This window comes from Nothobranchius furzeri, chromosome 4, assembly GCF_043380555.1.
Source record: "Nothobranchius furzeri strain GRZ-AD chromosome 4, NfurGRZ-RIMD1, whole genome shotgun sequence".
NCBI lineage: Eukaryota > Metazoa > Chordata > Actinopteri > Cyprinodontiformes > Nothobranchiidae > Nothobranchius > Nothobranchius furzeri.
In genome coordinates this window covers 47,456,860-47,476,292 of record NC_091744.1, presented here as the reverse complement: position 1 = coordinate 47,476,292, position 19,433 = coordinate 47,456,860, and positions in this window count along the sequence as shown.

Genomic DNA, 19,433 nt, shown 5'->3' with positions numbered 1-19,433 from the left:
CCTGATACATCCTTGACAGAAAGATACATTCGCCGGTATCGAGAGGAGAGTGAGAGGAGCTGGAATGTGCTCACTCCATTTCTATGGTGCAGAACAGAACATGCTGCTGTAAATCTTTGTGTAGAGGCCTTGAGTATCTGAGCAAGTGTCCATAGCATAGAGTAATACAAATGAGCTTATAAGGTAAATATATAAAAGAAGCTTATAAGGTAGATACATATATTTTCAATGCACCTAACAAATAAAATTACTAACAAACTCAGGAATCTTTCTTTGCTTCACTGTTCTGGTGCTGAAAATATCACTAATGCGGATCGAAGGAGATACACAGATAAATTCACCTCTTATTTATTATTTGGAAACTAAATTTACTGCAGCTGGCAGAGACAGAGATTTTTTCTATTGATACACAGAATTTACAGAATCATTTTAAATTTTAATAGGGGAAGACTGCAGGAGGGAGCGGTAAAATACAGGGGTCCCCAGCAAAAACAAGAAACTTTACGAGTTTGATGAAACCCGCTGGTTTTCCATCAGACAGTCACGGGGCAGCTCCAACGACCCAGTGGCTGTGCTGGGTCAGTTATCGAGCTCAGTCCGGTGTCGGTACAAGATCGGCTCGGGGCCCGTCGACTGCCGATGACGTCAAAGTAGTTGATTGGCTGAACATGAACCTTACGGAATTACGTAATCACGTTACGTTGTTATCAGGTTACGTTGGTCCAGGCAAATCTTTCTGTTTGAAAGACGGACAACTTTTACAAAGAAATTCATCATTACCTCTTTGAAAATACACTTTTAGCATAGAGCTGCATGTATATTAGGGCTGAACGATTAACTGCATGTGCAATTAAATTGCAATGTGACAAAAGGAGATTTTCTAATTGCAAAGGCTGCAATTTGGCAGTGAGTGGTTAGCGCAATGCTAATATACGTGGAAAAACCCATAGGAATGCTAATGCTAATATCACCGATTACATTCTTACAAATTATGAATTTGAAACGTGCCAAATGATTACATTTGGAGTCTAATAAAACTACCATCAATCAAATTGTCACGGTCTGAGGTGTATTCCTGCTGTCACTCCCTGTCTTTGAGTTTTCCCTCTGCAGGTGGGCGTGTCTGGAGGTTGACCAAGCTGCAGCAGATCTGCTCATCAGCTGGCCAGGGGTATTTAAGCAGCTGAGAGACTTCTACACTTCGCTGGATGATTACTCTACCTGGGTACCTTCTAACAGCCACTAGTTTATTTTATTCGAGCTCTTTAAACCTTTTGAGAATTAGATTGTGTTTTTGGAATTTGGATTTTAAGAATTTAATGAGTTTTGGATTTTTGCCTTTTGACCTCCTGCTCTTGTTCCCAGACAAACCTACACACTCATCTCAGACTGGCAGAACTCTGGAGCCCACACCATCTGGATCTCCAACCCCGCACGTCTCTCAGCCTCTCCCCTGGCCAGAACCACCTCCAGCTGCCCACCTAAACTTCCTGGACCTCCACAAGCTCAGCTCCCTCCACGTCTCACTTCTTGGATCTCAGTCCCTGCAAAGCCTCTCAACCCAGACCGGACCACTCCTCCCTCAAACCAGTTCCCTCCTCTCCAGACCGTAAGTCCTCTGCACAAGTCTGATTCCTTGTTCCCTCCGCAAATTGGATCTAACTCCGATCTGTCCACAGATTTCCCTCACCAGCTTCCTTGTGCAAGAACTAGCTACGTTTACACTGCTTCCTTGGTTTCCCTTTAAACAAATCCTTATTTAAACATTTACACCGTCTCAGATCTGATTCTGTATGTCGTGGGTTAGATTTCTTCACCACAACATGACACAAATAAGTACACACAGGTATTTTAGTAGAGCCAAAAAACTTTTAACTCCAGAGTTTTGGCTAGCAGCTATGAGCGTAACTGAACTACGCATGGACAAGACGTCAAAAATTCTAAACACAAAATACTTCAATAAACGGGACACACTTCTTTCCTGCAAATACAATTTCACAGGTGTTGCTAATACCTTCAAAGGATGTGCTCAAAGAGGAGTTCAACATTATCAATACAATATAGTGTTTTATTTTACAAATACCATTATAAACACAAACTTATGTCTTAAGAAACATTATTTTAATAACGAAACTGCTAAATTCTTTCCAACAGTATAGATGTGTAGTGTATTTGGTCCGAGTGGGTTTGCCGTACTTTGACATCATCGGCAGTCGAAGGACCCCGAGCCGATCTTGCACTCGAGCAGATCTTGTACCGACACCGGCTCGGCAGAGGGTGAACGAGCCGAGGCGACATCGTGCTCTGCTTAAGAAGAAGTGTTATTTTCCTGCTTCAGAAGAAGCGTCCAATGTGTTTTTACGCTTTCTCCGAGACATGTCATGTTGCTAAGTTGTTAGCGCCGCGCGCTAAAATGTCAATAGTGTAACGTAGCCTGCTGGAGGTTTTAAGGGTTCAGATGAAAACACCCGACCTCTCAGGCTGCTCAGTCATCGATCTTAAGTTGTCGATGTTGCGCTCACGCCGTAATACAGTATTAGATGCGAAACATGTAAACCAAAAGCCATTATATCCACTGCTACCTTTCTAATTTCAAACTCAGTAACTTATGCTGTAACTTCACCCTGCCTGCTCCTCCTTGCTGCCTGCCGGCTGTGATCACAAGCGACAACATAGTAGTTCCCGCTGCTTCTTCGGGAAACAGCGCATAAATAAATAAATAAAACTTGGGATCTTGTAGATGTGGTGGTGGGATTTCAGCCGTGGCGGCCCGCCACGGCTACGCCTATGTAAGGGAAACCCTGAGTGTTGTATGTAGAGAGCATTTATTTTCATGTCGTCCCCCCCCCCAAAAAAAATTGCTCTCTGAAGTTTTACTGTTTATTGTCCCCCCAAAAATTGAAATGGGATTTCTGCCCTTGCACACACACACACACACACACACACACACACACACACACACACACACACACACACACACATCCTCTCACAATGAGTGCGTTTACATGCAGCCAGTAACCCTTTTAAAACCCAAATATTCACAATAACCCAGTTCCACACCGCCAAAAACCCGGATATACTCATATCCGGGTTTTTTAAAACCCAGTTACTACACCTGGGGTAACCCTTTTCTAACCCGAATGTTTGGTCGTGTAAATTTATATCGGGATATCCCCATCAAAGCGTGTGTTCTGCGCATGCTCTGTTCGCAAGGAATCTTGGTCTTTTGAGTAGTGAGACGTCTTGTATGCGCCAGAACACTGGAAGTAAACAACAAGTTGGGAGCAACATGGCGAGTCGCGGCACAGCACCACACTTTTGGAGTGACGAGGAAACCTCTGTCTTCATCGGTCTGGTGAAAAGTATGAACATTATGTCTTTTGTTGACGGCCGAAAGTATAGAGACAGCGAAATATACAAGAAGGTAACCGAAAAGTTACGCGAGTTGCGTCTTGACGTAGTCCATACGTCCTGGCGCTACCCCAATGTCCGCATTTAAATCAGGTTATGCAAGTTAGGGGTAACTCTTTCTATTTATGCTTGTAAACGGGTTATTCTGATCAACTCAGAAACCCGAATACCGACCTTAATCCAATCATAACCCGGATATTGGCTGCATGTAAACGTAGCCAGTGCCCTCACTCCTATCTTTATCTCTTTGTTTAAATTAACTCTGTGATCAGATGTTCGGGCACTTTGCCTCGAGCATGTGCCACAGGTATAACTGTTTGACTTGTCTGCTCATTGTCTCCTACTCTCCACTACAGGAAATGGGTTTATTCATAGAATTCATGACATAATTTGGTCCTTCGAAAGCCGGGGTCCCGTTACCTCGCGGCGCCAAGAACCGACGCAGGAGGACTGTTGACAACTTAATCTCCTCCAGCGCTGAGTTTTGCTGGGGGGTCGGTGTGAGGGTCTTGACTTCGCTGGGAGGAATGCGGATCCACAAGACCTGAGTGGAGAGATTTGAGCCCCCGTCAGACAGGCCATGAAAAACGGAAATGTTTCGGACTCTGTCCATAAGACCTTTGTGTCTGAATACAAACATCCGGATAACGTGTTCCGGAATTTAACCGGATGAAGCCCCTAGTAACACGTCCGGACTTGTTACGGACAGGGTGGCTGCTTCAGACTGGTGAGGTAGAGTTCCGGACAGTTGTGACAATGCAGAGAGATTAGGCCATTTCTCAGTGCCATGCTGAACCTCACTGTTTCCTTACCATAACACAAACAAGGCTGCACTGACCTATCCACACACACACAGTGTGGCCTGACACTTCTCCGAGTGGGACAGTTAGCTGATTCCTCGTGATAATCTGCTAACTATCTGACGCTTGTGCATCTGTTGATTACCATTAAAACTTGATTATGAGAGTAAACAAAAATACTAGAAGGTATAATAGAAGGTTAAGTGAACACAATTGAAATGTCAAATTTAGGAGTGATGATAAATGTTTTGTTTTTGAACCTAAACTAAACAAACTTTCATAAGCACTGATTGTGCCCTTTTAAATGATCATCTATGAATGACCTGGTTCGCTCCCTCGAGCAGAATCTTAACCCTTTAAGCGCCGACAAGCAGCAATATTGGATTTAATAAGCCACAGCAGCAGAAATGAGCCCTCATGCAGTTAATATGTTACACAGCGGGTTGGCAGACACCTGTAACTTCGATCCAAGCAGCATTTGTGGGTGTGTTACTATTGAAACTTTTTGAGTATTAAGAACTTGAACCCCGCCCACCAGTCGCAGAGCCGCGGGGGTTGTCAGAGCAGTCAGATGAGTGAGAGCGAGAGAGTGGTAAAGGAAACGAAACACAATGCCGAGAGGAATGTTCAGTGCTGACGAAGCTCTTGTGTAGAACTGGCAGATTCGGATTCGGAGGAAGAATATTACCTGTCCGAGGATGATCTGCTGTCTTCTAGCGAGAAGGAAAGCGTGGCTTCAGCGCACAGCAACAGAGAGTCCGTCAGGCTGATGGCGTCAGCGACGACACGGTTACACAAGCAGCCCATCCAGCCCTTATCTTGTCCGATGTTCCGCGTCGGGCAAGGAGACGTGGCGGGGGGGGTGGGGGGGGGGGGGGGGGGGTGCTTGTACCGGGTCCGATCCATAGACTGTACATACTGGACAAAACGATGCCATAGGCTCCAATAACACATTTTTTGTCTATAATGGGAGGTGGCCACCACCGCCATTTTGACCGTGTCACAGGTTCCGTCCAGCCCAGACAATTCCATAAAAGGGAAGAGAGGAGGAGCTGAGGGTGGGGCTGTAAGGCTGGGATCGAGTGACGACACCCGGGCGAACTAGCTACGAGCTAACCCTGGATAACACAAAGCTAGCGCGGAGGTGGGAGCCGAGCTAACGGATGTAGCCACCTAGCTTCAACCCTACCGGAGCTAACTGTGGAACACCCATGGACCTGAACCTAACACGGAGTTTAGGTGGAGGTTTTCGGCGCCTGTTCTTGAAAAGTACCTGGATTTAAAAAGTATTAAATCGGTAAGTTTATAATTTATTTCCGTAATGAGAACATTTTGCTTTGAGCAAGTTTTCAGTACCGTATTCTCTGGGCTATCGCTCCTGAGTCGCACCAGCCATTAAATGTATAATGAAGAAGAGAAAATATATTTAAGTCGTATTTTGGGGGTACGTTTTATTATTTTTCTTACAAAATCTGAGACCAAGCGTTTCACATTGCAAGACAAGCACCGGTAACCATAACAGAAAGAACAACAGCATGCCATGGTCTCCAGCCAGCAGAGGAGAGGATGGCTGTGTTTCGAACCCTCCCGGCCGGCGAGGAGAGCTCATTCCTGGGCTGGAGCGGGCCCTCAGCACCCCGCCACAGGCTCCAACAGATGCTGGCGGTGTTTGAATCCCTCCCAGCGGGACAGGGGAAGCCATTCTTGGGTAGGGTTAGGTAGGGAATTATCATGAGAACCAGAACAAGAGAGCCTGATAACAGTTATGTGAAAATAACAGTTAAAAAGTATGTATGTGTAATAGAAATAAAAATATAGTAGAATTATTGTAACTCACTGTGATCCAAACAATAAATTCTCCAGGCTATCGCTCCTATAGCTGATTAGTAAATATGACATGAGGTCTGGGAGTTTTTAAGTTTCATTCTTTTATTAAATTTTTTTCTTAGATCTGTTTAAAGGTCACCATGGCAGCCTATGTCTCCAACATCAGCTACACAACGCAGCAAGTGTAAGTTCCAAGTACCTGTCTTGACCACTTCATGTATGGTTTTGTACTTTAAACAATTATGACAAACCTGTTATTTTTTCTCCATAGCCATTTGGATCATCGGAGACAGCTACGTGAGGCGTGGTGCCCAGAGAGCTGCAGAGACCCTCGGAGACAACCTTTTAATATTTTACGTTTTTTTAATGTGTCGACACTTTGTGCCCTGTTGTTTTATAAAATGTAGTGTAAAAAATAAATGTTTTTGCTCAATTACTGGAATTTCTTTGGTTAAGACTACAAAGTGAGGAATAATCATTTACAAGTTATTTGTACAACAGGCCCATTTTAAATCCCAACAGTTTCTTAGTAGCCAATAGAAATGTGTTCTTTACTAACTTTACTTGGTTTAAAAATCTTACTAAAATAAACAGAGTGCCGTATTGCAAAACCCAATCATACGTGTTATGTAAACATTAGCTTTGTAGATATTTGTGTGCAACAAAAACCACTAACTTAAATAATTTGTCATTCTTTATTGAAAAACAACAAAATACAGGTAAACAGAAAGTGTTGGAAAATGATAACATGAAAGTATTGCTCTTTAAATGAAACACTTCTTATTTTTAAATAGAAAAACTAAAAATGTCCTGTACAGCAACATGACAGATGAATGGTGGTCTGTCTGTCAGAATGTGCTGAACAGATTTGCTCTATCAAGAGGAGCCTTAATGTGTACGAGGTTCCCCTTGAGTAATATTGGTTTGGGTTATGTATCGCCACATCAGCATGTAAATGCTGAACCAATCTGGAATAAAGACTGCTGATAGAGGATAAACAAGTAAATAAGAGAAAAATTAATACAACTAGGAAACCAAAATAAAAACAGCAACCAGCAGCTGCACCTGTGAAGAAACATTTCTAAGAGTCATCAAGAAAACATGGGATGAACAACCATAAACATGTAAAGCATGAACCACAAACATCATGAACAACAAACATCAACAAGCATGTGTTCGTGCGTGTGCTGGGATGTGAAGTGTTAGACTGGATCAGGTGCACTCTGGAACGGTCACAAGCGCCAGAAAACCTTGCTACAGAGAACTCAGCAAGGCCACATCCAGAACCGGCTGACACAGGTCATGGGCCACAGGACACAGGAATCACACAGCATTTCCACCTGAAACAGAATAATTAAAATTAGAATCAAATACAACAGTTGTTCAGTCTGACATCAAATGGATTTTTAAAGAAGATAATTGGACTTCTTTGGTTTCATAAATATAGGAGGGTTGATCTTAAGCCTGATTCATGCTTCTCATCCAGCTTCATGCTGGATTTTATCCAGAATCGAGACTTTGAAAATATATAGTTTAATTACAGTTTGATTTATTTGACATCTGTATAATGTTTATTATTTTGTTTTTTCCCCCTAAATGCCTAACGTTTTAGTTTAACATGAATATATGTCATTCATCCCAATACATAAAGTTACACATAAAAGACTGTCCAAAAATTAAATTGTTTCTCTGAGTAATTAACCATAGAATTAGATGGAAATTAATAACATGATTGTTTCCCATCTAAACAGCCCTAGTCACAGACAATTCAACGGTGGGGAAGATTTTCTTCTAGTTACGCAGCAATGTAACGTCGGTATGTTATAAAGCTAATGCTTCAATTTTTAAAATCTCAACCAAAATATGAAGTAATGTGTTTGTACCCTGGCGTCCGTGGTGAAGTGATGACTCTCAAAGTGTTCACTGCACAAGCGGGAGAATGAATTGGGAGTCCAGCACTCTCTTCTTTGGTTGCTCACCCAAAGGTCAAGCCTCTCTGGATCACCTAGAGGAAAGCTTCATACAAAAAACTAATTAAGTATATGGCTTTAAAATACTTACCGGAAATTACTGACTCGAGCGTACTGCGCCTCACCCCCCCAAAAAAGAGCCAGTTTATCTGATGGCATACAGACTTCTAACATCAAGCACTATCTACCAAATCACCAAGCTGCAGTATATCTGTGGTCAGGTCCGGCTTGGGGAGAAAATATGACACGTCTTTCAGGATGGACTTCATCTTTGGTAGCTGGCGAAGCTGGAAAAAGCAGGATCTAACCACCTGGCTAATGTGGGAGTCCATCTGCATCTCTGGGTCCAAAACCACCCCCAGGTTAGTGATGGTTGGCTTCACTAAGCTGCAAAAACAGGGTTGCAGGACAGGACTAACTGCAGTGGGAGAGGGAGGAACAAATATTCCAGTTATAAATATTAAATATTTTTAACAAATAAATATTTGTTAAAAGGAAGAAACTGATGATGACTTTAAGATTAGAGGAATGTTGTAGAACGGGTCTGGAACCAATGATGGCCCTTTGGATCAAATTTGGATTAAAAAAATAGCTCCTGATTTTATTTATGGATGGAATAAAAATACAGGTTTTAAGCATCTTCTCAGTATCTTCATGTTGCACGACTTTCCACAGCAGAAGGACACAAAAACTGCCAGAATTATTAGTGTAACGTGAGGAAATATGGGTTTTCTGTGCAAAAGGTTATACTTTGCCCGGCTGAGTCAAGAGCTGGGTCGCTGAGAACTTTCACCCACAGATTAAGACCTGAACGCCAGCGAGTCTGGGAGAAACCATAACATCTGAACACCTGCAGTGCCAGAAGATGTGTTCTCATGGAAAAGCTAGTCATAACATAACAAAGTCGTAAACTTCCTTTTCTTTATTTTAAATAATCATTTGATCACTTTGCTCATTATAAATGTGTTTTAATCAAATGAATGATTATTATGCTTTGGGTAATCATAATAACTAATGAATCAATGCTTAATTAAATAATGTTTGAAGATGTTTTAGTGGTGGCCTTCACACACTCAAACACTCACTCAAACACTCACACACACACAAACTCTCACAGTTAACTCCAAACACATTTGCTGACGCACAAGTTTTGCTTTGAGAAGAGAACTGGGTTTGGTAAGTTTCAGTCTTATGATTCAGTTCGAGTTTGTCAACGAGAGAGTTCGGACGTGTTGAACACGCACCCGGGGAAGGGAGCCTGCGGCTCCTGCCCCCCCCCCCCCCCCCCCCCCCCCCCTCTCACGCTATTCCTGTCAAGCCAGACAGGATAGCTGAATTGCAACCGCTAACGCAGACTCGTCCAGAGTCTTTGATTTTCTGAGTAATTTAAACTTAAGAAAGTGCATCTGCAAACGCTTCATCATCACGTGTACCGAGGTCATCTCTGGACCAGGTCGGAGCACACCTTCATCTTCTCTGTCAGCCAAGGTGTCACCCCTGGATGAAACATCGTCCTTTGACCTCCCGGGTCTAAAAGAGGGTCCTAATACGGTGAGGCAGTCCACGAGAGATAGCGTTTGATGCATCTTTTCCAACAGAACCTAAGTTTATTCAAACCATCACTTTTCACTCAGACACCTGTTTCTTCCTGAAGCAAAATCAGACGCACATCTCACCTTATTCTCAATTTTCACTACATTTTGCACACACGCATCCATAATCACATCACTCTCAATCTTCAGCACATCCAACACAAGGTCTATTTGAGCAAGTTTACAATATCAACTGTTAAAGATTGTTCAACAAAGTTGCCAATGTTGATTGTTGTTTCCTATGCTTGTCATTTCAAAATCATTAGTTTAATTTGAAGAATTAAATCTTTTAACTTTCAAACTTGTCTCTTCATTGAACTGAAACACAGACCCACGGATATTATCGACAGTTTATCGATGAAAACAACCTTTGAGTCTTCTATCAAATTAATATGTAGAATGTTCCCTCTTTCATAAAAGAGCATAAACCATTACTCTACATAATTGACAGAGCCTAATCAGGTTCACTACATTAGATAGATTTACGTTTTAATCTCAGAATCCCAATTTTTCCCAGAATCCTCACATTATTCTATGAGTTCAGAGAAAATATACATTTTTCAGAGGTCTCGCTCCCTTGCTGTGGATATTTCTCAAAATTCAACCATTTTTTCTTTTCAAAAGCTTTAGTAAGAGTTTGGACTCTAAACAAGTTTTACTTTGCAGACTGCTTGTCTACACCTTCATCAGATCTGCTCATAATAAAACATTTGGGTTATATTTAATGTCTAGAGAAGATGCTCTTCCTGGGCATTAAGTTATCAATTTACTGTCTGCCACTAGATGGATTTCCTACCCCCTTGACGGACCATTAGCATGGATAGGCTGGCATTAGCATTGGAGAGGCTAGCCATTAGCATGTCTCGGAGAGTCACTAGTCAGCTAGTGGCCAGCCTAGGCACGCTAAAGGCTAGCCTCTCCAATGCTAATGCCAGCCTATCAATGCTAATGGTCCATCAAGGGGGTAGGAAATCCAGCTAGTGGCCAGCCTAGGCACGCTAATGGCTAGCCTCTCCAATGCTAACACCAGCCCGTCCAGGCTAACACTAACCTATCCATGCTAATAGACAGCAGAGGGAGTGTTTGAACCAGTCAATGACCAGCCGAGGGCTGCTAGTCCCTAGCGTATCTAGTAGTAACACCCGTAAAGGTGCTATTCCTCAGTAAGCAGCGCAAGCCTCTCAGTTATCGGTGCCAGCTTATCATTAATCAGGTCGGTCGTTTTCTATATAGCCTTCTGCTGCTGGGCAGTAGTCTTAATTTCGGCCCCCATACCGCACCATACACAGACTGGCTCACGCTGGTGAGGAGACACCATTAGTTCTAGTAACACCTGGGCTCCCAAGGCCTATTCTGACAGGATGGACGTTACGGGACCCTCAAGGATTCCAGTTGGATGATTGGAGGATTATTTAGGAGGATTGGAATGAACAAACTGATTTCAGTGGTGAAGGGTTAAATGAGTGAGTGAACCCACTACCAAGGATGAACTCTGCTAACTTTAAAAATCAGCTGCTCTAAATAAGCATGAAGGTCAGAGAGGAGTTCTAGGATGGACATGGATAAAGGAACTGTAATGTAGAGATAAAGTAGGGCAGGGCCAACATTAGCAGCTGTCATACGGTCCATCTGAAATGTTTGACTTTCATTTAGCTTGTTATGTGACAAGTTAGAGCACAGTCTCGTGTTTGTCATGAGAACATTGAGATACCTCACATACTTATGGCATCTAAAAAAAATATTTTTTTCTCAAAATAAAGAATAATTTTAATCACAATTGAAACTTACCGTCCTAGAAAAACATTGTCCAATCAATGTGCACATCCTGTTCTCACTGATTGGATAGAAATCCCTCCTTCAAGCCTTGCGGGTTTGAGTGTGTGTGTGTGCGCACACACACACGAGCGAATTGTGAACTGGTATTGTAATTTAGCACTACTTAGATGTAGCCATCCTTACGCTGACAAAAATGTAACTAAGTAACTTTTACTTTGAGTACATTTTGTTTACGATACTTTTTACTTTTACTTGAGTAAAAATTTAGGCAAGTACTTTTACTTGTAATTGAGTAAAAAATTATCAAAGTATTGGTACTCGTAATTAAGTAGAAAATTTTAGTACTCTTTCCACCTCTGCTCCTTCCTTTTCAACAAAGAGAGCAGCTCATGCCCCTGGCTACTGTTTCGTTTTTATTATTGCTAGACGAGCATTATAAGATGACACTTGTCCTAGATGACCCTTAGATGTGACCAGTAGCATGATGACCTAACAAATGTTCTTTGATGGTCAAGTTATTTTGAGAATGACCTGATTGCATATGCATCTAGTAGTTTTTACGTTTGTCAGTCTTTTATTTTGTTTATTTCTTGTTGTTTTCTGAGTATAAATACTTTAGCTGTTCATAATCACACTTAGTTCAACACATTCTCACACCCAAGGTGTCAAAATATGATGCGTGTGACCGAGCCTCCATATCTGACGAATCGGGACACCCCGGCGCGTCAGGAGATGACGATCAGGAACAAACTGCTGACGTAGCGTCCCAGAGCGTCGGTATCTGACGCCGGTGCTGAGACGGACATTAGAACTACTTGTGAACTACTTAACCTTCCCCTCACCCCCAATCCTAACCTTAAGGTCACAGTTTATGGGCCTTAAGGTTAGGATTGGGGTGAGGGGAAGGTTAAATAGTTGAATAATGTCTGTGTGACCGTGCACGTCAAACAGTGACGCCAGTGGAGCCACGTGACCCAGCGTGTCCCTGATCGTCGTCTCCTGACACGCTGGGGCGTCCCGATTCGTCAATTTTTGAGGCTTGGTCACACGCGTCATATTTTGACGCCTTGAATGCGTTGCTTAGTTATATTCCTCTGCTTGACCTTTAAACTAATTAGGGTTCCTCTTCATGCATTTCTTTGTTTCCTGTAATATAACCATTTTAGACCAAGTGCACTTTTATAAATTATGAATTACTTCTTTTGTTTAGAACGTCTTTTCCTGTCCTGAAACAATTATCATCTTTTCAGACACTTTTAGGGTTGTGTGTATCTAAGAACACCATCAGTTGTTTTTTTGGACGTTCACTGTTTCTATGTGACAAATGAGTTTTATTTTCCTTACATAAATCTGTTGTCCAATTTAACTTATGGAGTTTTAATTTAGCAGTATTTATCTCCTGTTGACAAATTTTATGAATAATTTGAGTGACATTATTGGGCAACATTGTACGTTGTTGATGTACTCTGAAGCAACCTTACCTTACTGAATCTATGTGGAGTTGAAATATTATTTTTATAATTAGGACTGGTTTCGTTGTTGGTTAACTCCAGTGTTGGAAGCAAAGAGATTAAATTAAGAAGTCACTTGGCCATATTCCCTAATTTAGCTCTGATGATGTGAATATAGGTGAACGTTTCTGGCATAATGAGAGCAAATGCATAGGGTCTATGATATTATTATTTTGTGATGTGAGCTTGGGGATGATGACAAGCTCACTCTTTTTTCCCAGATGGGTTGATTCTTTTTGTTTTTGTTAGATTACAATCTTCTGCAACAGCTCTTCTACTGCAATTTGTCCTGTTACTTCTAGGCGATGTGAATCACTTTTTATGTTAATTTTCAATTTTCTTTACACTAATTATGGCTTTTTTGTTAGTTGTTTTGTCTTGTTTAGTTTTGTTGTTTTATGCACACTGTGTTGCACGACTCTGCCCCCTGCTGATGTAAACTGGTAATTGCAAGTTTTTTGGGATGCGTATTTTTAGCTTTTAGGGGAAGCATGTTATGTGTGAGGTCCAACTTTTGCATCGGGTTGGCGCAATGCTTGCCGGTATTGGACCTGTTTTGTTTATGTTTTGTTTCTGGTGAGCCCTGAGTTGTCTCATGCCTCAAATGGAGGGATGGCTGACAATGATTTCCTCACATTATTACACTGCCTGGATGAAAATACATTAAATATTGGATGATAAGAATTTTTGCTGAAAACAATTCAAAATCAACAGTGATCTCTCAGAATTTTCTTGTGCTTTTTCGCCCACAGGTTGTGAAACCAGGAAATTGGGTTCTGATGAAAGTGATGAAGCAAGACAATTGGGGCTGCCCAGAGAAGGTCCATTTGACGTACTCCTCATCACTCCCGCTACAAGCTTATCAACGTCAACCGCTACTAGAGCGGCAACGAAGTCCGGCTGCAAAGAGGTGGGTTACCTCTAGGGTCCACGTCTCAACGCCGGTGAAGATAATATAAAGGTAAAGATAAGATCTGCTTCAAGCTTGCTGGGTTCACCACATTGCTGATGTTGGTGCACGTTCATGGCCTGCATTGGGCTGCCCTCAGCACCTGATGGAACAACTGGGAAAGCAGCATTTGAGGGGGTACTAGAACTGGAACTGAAACTACGGATTGGGGCTCCTCCCTGACCACACACCTACATAACAATGTAACCTGCATCCACCTCGGCTGGAGACCCCCTGGACACAACTACAACAGGACACAGCGAAGAAGAGACGCTGGAAAAGGATCAACTACTTCAAGCACCTGCACCCAAATCTCCAGACTGGTTTCACGGTCAAGGACCTGAAGGACTTTTTGGGGACAAGCTCAGCTCCCTGAAAATTGGACAACCACCTCAACACGCCATGGAAGGACCCTGAAGTCTTCCTTTTGAGAAGCTGAACTGTGCGCTCACATCCTGAACTCCATTATTGTACTCCGGACCTGGACTTCAAGGTACTCATCAACGTAAGACTGAAACCATCCTGATCAACGGAAAAGGACTCTGACTTTCAAACCTATTCTCCAACCGGGACTCTCAGTCCTCGGACAAGCCTTTTGATGAAGAACGCCTGGTTACCCTCAGCTCTGCCATAGTTAGAGCTGCGTAAATTAATATTACACCTTCATTTTTTCCTCATTCACAGAAAGCCTCGTCTGCGACTTCAATTTTAAATTAAATTCATCTGATGCCATGTTCTGCCCCTGCCTTCCTGACTGTGTTCCTCTCCTGCCCTGATTAGCCCTTATTGTTCTCACCTGCCCCTCGTTAACCTGCCCATGTGTTCCTGATTTCCCTGTGTATTTATGCCTCCCTCCTTGTGCCAGTCTTTGTCAGATCATTGTTGTTTGTCGTGTTGTTCCTGCCGTATCCTGTCATTAAACCCATTTTTACTTTATCCGTGCCTGCATTCCTGCCTCCTGGTCAGCTCCACCACCCATGGTCCATCATTTCCACCATCACAACATGACATCTGAAGCTTCCATAAATTATAATGATACTTTCTGCGTATTATATGGTTTTGTTAAACCTTCCCAATCTCCTTACAGGAACTGCCATAAAATGTAGAATTGTGCATCACAATAAATTCCTTTCAACATGTATGAAATAGCTTTTCTTATGGTTATAATTGTGTTTATTTAGCTGATTCTATTCTCTATCTCTGTGAACTGCTGTAAGATATTTTCTGTTGTGTTTGCTTTATTGCGTTATTACCTTATTTGTTCTTATTAGTTTGCTGATTTTTGTATTGGATTTTGTATGGAATGATTGTTTGGACAAAGTTATCAGGATTGAGATGACGATCCGTAAACGAAAAACAAATGCAGCACCTCATGCTGTGTTCCCACCTCATCGTGTTGATTCTGAACCTTTCATATCTGATCGTGGTGTTTATTACTTTAATTATTATTTTTCTTGTTTTGATGTTCATCATTTTTGTCTTGAGTTGCTTGATTTGTACCCTATTGGTCCTTTCTTATCCGGCTCTCAGAGAGTACAGACGCTTTTGCTTCAGTTCCCTTATCTGCTTTTCCCTAGGCTCTCTGTCCTGTCTGCCTACAGAGCAGTTCTCTGCATTTCTCCTGAAAATCACTACTTCTTTTTGGAAAATGGACTTAATTAACTGGTCATTCAACGCGATTGATAGGATTTTTTCTACGATGAGAACGGAGAAGGGGGCTCCCAGCTGTCCTCAAGGGACATACGCAGCGGGATATGCACTCGATTCTTGGGAGGTCTGGCGAATCGTGTGCCTCTCTCAGTTGTCCATCGAGGACGTGGAAGATTTGTGGATATTCGGCCTGATGATCACTGGATTTCTTCTGATTGGAGTGGGTGGATATCTGGTTTTCTGGAAATTTGGGAAGACGGGAGCGATTGGAGTGCGACCCGTACCCACGGAATGTGCCGCCCGTGCGGTGACCTCACAGACTGGGACGTTGCTCGAGGTGAACCGTAAGCTGGACAATGTCCTCGTGGCGTTGCCTGTGTTAGTGTGCAAGATGGATGTCATCTCGGAGAGGGTCGCCGGACGGTGTGAGGATGTTTAGAACGTATAATTGGCTTCACTGGTGGACATGAATGATCACTTAAGAGACTCCAAGGCAGAGAGGAAAATTATCTCTGTCTGCCCTAAATAAAGTCTTGTTATCCTAATCCGACGCCAAGGCAGCCTCCAAAGCTGCCATCAATATCAACCCCCACGAAAGGAGGAATGTAGACAGATGCTGTGACCCGACCTTCCCCCCCCCCGCCTTCGGATTGTGACTTCTGCTTCGAGGTCATCAACCTGCAGGAAACTCAGTGTGCTCTCTGTCCCTCTTCTCTCCCTCCCACCTGTTTGACTGCAGCAGGCTGAGCGCCGTACACTGGCAACTCCCGTTGGAGGATTCAGGATCCCCCAACTCCCCCCCCCCCCCCCCCCCCCGCCTCCCTATCGGAGTCTGATGTTTTGTAACTGTGATGTTTGTGCCTCTATGTATGTATGTTGAGGAGTTTTTTGTATAGTAGAGCTACTCCCTGCTGGGACTAACTCTTGTATGCCTTTTTTACCTTACCCCAATTATCCTCATGTAACACCCGTTTCATCTAATGAAATGAGCGCTGTTCTGGCTGCTCTCGTGGACTGCCTGTACCTGTTTTGTGTACATGTGTGTGTGTTTAACCTTGGTCAGGTTGTGTTTGCGGAGTCAAGTTCCTATGCTCTGGGTCTCTGGAGTGCTGGCATGAACATGTTATGGAAATTTTATATTTCATTGCTTTAATCCTGTTTGCAAATGTCCTGAAGCATTCTCACACTCAGACACACCCACACACTGTTCTCCCCCCCCCCCCACACACACACACACAAGCATGCACACACACACACACACACACACACACACATATCGTCTCACAACAACCTCACTCCCATTTTTATCTCTTTGTTTAAATAAACTCTGTGATCAGATGTTCGGGGCATTTTGCCTCAAGCATGTGCCACATTTATAGCTGTTTGACTTGTCTGCTCATTGTCTCCTACTCTCTTCACTACAGGGAATGGGTTTATTGATAGAATCCATGACAGGCGGCATCATTGTTTTGCAGATGAAGAGAAGAAGCTGGTGGTTGTGCCTCCTAACCAGCCAACAATCAAGGAAGGATTAACAAAACTTTCAGCCTCTTTCTTAAAAAAAAAGGCGTTACTTTGCTGCAAAGCTGAATGGCCCTTTGGTCATTTATAACTGGTCAGCCTTTATTTTCATTAAAAGATTACGTGATGGTGGCATAAAGTGTGCAAGGGTGGTCTCTCTTTTAGTTTGGACGTAACTGGTTTAAATTTTGCACGAGCTGCTCCAAAAGGTGGCTGTACTTCAGTCCAACAAGATCTGTGCTCCAGTCTTCCACCTCAGCTGATTCTGTTCACAAAAGTGAAACTTTTGTGTGTTTAACTTTATTTTCATTAAACATGTTTATGCTGAGGATTTGATACTAAAATATGTTGGGTATGTGTTCAGTTTTACATGAATAAAATAGTGGAGCAAAAGTTATTTGTCAATGTTACAAGCCATCTTCCCAAACTAGCTGACTCTTTAATAAACACTACGTCTCAGGGTTGACTTGTACTTCTATTTATGCGTGAGCGTGATTATCCAGTTGACCTGCACACTAATATGAGCTGATCAGCGATCATCATTAACCTAGATTTAGATCCTGGCACACACACTTCTAGCAGCTCAAAGGAAAACTCTGTTCTAACCCAAACACATCTCAGTCACCTGAAGCTTATTTATGCTCAGGTTAATGACTCTAAACTAAGTGTTATGAACCTCTTGGAGAGGGATTAAAAGTAACCAGCACCTCACCTTTCTGCGGTTACGCGACACCAAGGAGACCCCAGGCAGGAGATCCATTTCAAAGCTCCTTATAAGAAGGAACAAAAGTTTTTATTTTATATGATGAAGTAAAAAAATATTCCAAATTCCCGATGCAGCGGGTCAAAAACACCGAACAGGTACAGACTCTTCTCAGAACTTCCTAAGAACTTCTCCAGCCCCGAACCAACTCGGCCCCCCTCTTTTATTGAACACAACAACTCCCCTCCTCACACATCTTCGTCTCCATGACAACTCCCACCTCGGAAGCATTCTTCGGCCTTCAGACTCCTCCCAGCTCCCTTCTTCTTTGTGGGTCATCAGTCAGATGGGGGAGGTCCCCCCCCTTCCTTCCTCTTCTCCAGCTCAGATCAAAGGAAGTCAACCATAAATAATTTCCAGACATGGGTGTCCCTGAAATTCTTATCACACCCTGGACTTACTCCATAAAAGTCAGTAAAAAGCTAAAACTACAACATATATTTGCCACGAATAGCAGATTAGTGAAACACACTCATTATTTACGACATCAGGAGATCAGGAGTCAAGTCACGCACACACATTTTACACACAGACCTTTTTCTGAACCCTGTAGCCTGGTTACATCAACACACAGATTGAGATGTAATTCAGAACTGCTTTTATATGATAAAACAGGTCTGGAGAAATCGAAAATCTTTGTTCAACACCCCCCTTGGAACCAGGCTGAGTTCACCGGCATCATCTGGAACTGTGGAAAATACTGCATATTCAAATTTCCTGGACACAAGCAAACATGTGGATTTATTGCCTTCATCACTGGTGGCACCATGGCCTGGACTTGTAAAGCCGGAGTAGACACAGACGGAGCGGTCTGAAGCTGCTGACGCAGATCGAACTCCAGAGGGCTCATTTCCTGCATCGGAACGTCCACCTGTGCAGGTGATGGCTGCATTCTGACCACACGCCTTGGTTCTTTGCACTCCTGTACGTAGTCTTTGTAGGGCGTACTGATCCAACACCAATCCACATCACCTTCCCTGAAATGAGAGAGTAAGCAGGGCATGCGCGTCTGGCCCCGCATCATATCACGCTTGACACAGTCATAATGCTTAATCAGAGTTGAGCGTGTAATTCTCTGAAGAATCTCTTCCCTCCTGGTCACTCGAGTTCCTTTATGACTATCACCATCAGAGACTAACACAATACGTTCCAAAACATTTGCATTCCATGGACCATTTGGGTTTAGTCTCATGGGTCTATTATCTATTAGCCCGTAGAGGGAAACTCTTTTGGGTGGCATCACACCAGGCTGACGTCGCCTGTTCACCAGCGGCTTCTGTCCACTGGGTGGCAGCTCCAGCATCTCCTGAGAGTTTGGGTCAGTCAGTAAATCCTCTGACTCATTGACCTATGAGAACACACACACAGACATTTAACAGACCCTGGCTCTGTCTCCATTCATGCACGACCTTCATGACCCCACTAGGGGTCAGCAGTACCCTACCATCGTTTGTGAACAAGAGGTCAGGTCTTTCTCACAAAATAAAATCAGACACTTCTCATTATCAATTCTGTTAGTACAAGACATTCATATAATGATATCAAACATGCCACTAATAGGTATGTAAAAGTCCTAGAGGCCTCTAATGCAGACCACAGGTCTTTACTGCTTTCCAGCAGTAATACACAAGTTACAGCATGCAAACTAATGACCACAATATAT